Raw genomic sequence first — 2,017 nt, 5'->3', positions numbered from 1 at the left:
GAGGAGAACCAGACTCCAAGGAAGCACTGTCAGCGTCACCACCAGCATCATCATCATCACAGCATCATCATTATCATCGTCATCATCATTATCATCGTCATCATCATCATCATCATCATCAGCCGCCGCCAATACCTGCAAATGGGCAACAGGCCAGTAGCCAAAATGAAGGTTTGACTATTGACCTGAAGAATTTGAGGAAACCAGGAGAGAAGACATTTACCCAAGGTTGCTGCCTCTTTTTGGGTAATCTTCCACCTGATATCACTGAGGAGGAAATGAGGAAACTGAGAAATATGGGAAAGCAGAAGTTTTCATTCATAAGAATAAAGGCTTTGACTTTATCTGCTTGGAAACATGAACCCTTGAAGAGATTGCCAAAGTGGAGATGGATAATATTGTTCCCCATGGAAAACAACTGCGTGTGCACTTTGCTTGCCATAGTGCATTCCTGACAGTACAAAACCTTCCTCAGTACGTGTCCAACGAACTACCGGGAGAAGTCCTTTCTGTGTTTGGCCAGGCAGAAAGGGCTTCAGTCATTGTGGATGATCAAGGAAGACCCTCAGGAAAAGGCATTGTTGAGTTCTCAGAGAAACCAGCTGCACGGAAAGCTCTGGACAGTTGCATTGAAGGGCCTTTCCTACTAGCCGCATTTCCTTGGTCTGTGACCCTGGAGCCTAGGGACCAGTTAGATGATGAAGAAGGACTTCCGGAGAAGCTTGTTATAAAAAACCAGCAATTTCACAAGAAGCGAGAGCAGCCACCTCGATTTGCACAGCCTGGCTCCTTCGAATGTGAATATGCCATGCGCTCGAGTCGCTTACTGAGATGGAGAAGCAGCAGCAGGATCAAGTGGACCACAACATAAAGGAATCCCATGAGAAGCTGGAGATGGAGATAGAGGCTGCTTGTCCGATCACCAGGTTATGCTGATGAGGCAAGATTGGATAAGACTCCAAGAAAAACTTTGGAGAATGGAAAAGCAGCTTGACAAAGAGGTCCAAAAATGAAAACAACTGGAGCTCAGGCAGGAAAAGGAATGTAAGCACCATGAAGAAGAAATGTGCAGAAACAAGAAGAGATGATGCCTCGACAGCAGGAAGGATTCAGGGAACTATCTCTGATCCACAAGAACGAGAAATATGAACGGGCCAGAGGGCTATGGGAGATACTATGAGCATAAACAACAGAGGCACCATGCCCCCTGCTCCGGTGCCAGCTGGTACCCCAGGTCCTCCAGAACCTGCCACTATGATGACACCAACAAGTGAACGCTTTGGCCAGGGTGCTATGATGGAAGGAATTGGGGCAATTGGTGGAACCCTTCCTGCTTTCAACTGTGCAGTTCCTGGAGCTGAATTTGCTCCAAACAAACATCACCAATAATAATAATTTCAGTATCTAGTTTCCTGAAACCCTTAAAAAAAAAAGAACCCTTTTGGACTAGCCAGAATTCTACCTTAAAGTATTAGGGATTCCTCCCAATAGTTAGGTCTTTCCTACCTGTACTACTCTAAGGGAGTATGCTGGGGGCAGAGGGCAAGGGAGGGGTGACATTTAATAAATGCTGTACAGTTTGTTTAATCGTGATGCATTCCTGAAATTTCAAATATAATGAATTGCTGAAGGTTGGCAGGAACCATGACAGGATGATTCCTTAAAGTCCCATTGATCTTGAGCATTCTGATTTTTTCTTTTTTCTTTTTTTTTTTTTGTGTGTGTCTGTGTGTGTCCATAGTATTTTATTTGCTTCCTACATCCCTCACACCAGAGACACTGCCACATACACCATAAAAACCAAACATCTCCCAGTGACATTAACCCCACTGCTCCATTTGCTCCCAAGTGAGAATTCAGGCAAATGTCCGCAGAAGCCGCAGACAGCATTTGTGCAGTTCTGTTATATCCCATATGTTACCCTTTCATGTACTAAAAACATTTTCTCTTAGAGATTTTAATTTTAATATATCTTTAAAAATGTTGTATTAACTTGCCTACATCTTTTCCTTGGGTA

At 43.9% G+C, this 2,017-nt stretch overlaps 1 pseudogene; it reads left to right on the top strand.

The window, feature by feature from the left end:
- The window catches only part of LOC101591355, a 63,043-nt pseudogene extending 61,654 nt beyond the window's left edge, over nucleotides 1–1,389 (top strand).
- The last annotated feature ends 628 nt before the right edge of the window (nucleotides 1,390–2,017 follow it).

Source organism: Octodon degus, unplaced genomic scaffold, assembly GCF_000260255.1.
Source record: "Octodon degus isolate 3935 unplaced genomic scaffold, OctDeg1.0 scaffold00234, whole genome shotgun sequence".
Classification (NCBI taxonomy): Eukaryota; Metazoa; Chordata; class Mammalia; order Rodentia; family Octodontidae; genus Octodon; species Octodon degus.
The sequence above is the reverse complement of the archived record's forward strand: the minus strand, read 5'-3'. Positions and strand labels throughout refer to the sequence as shown.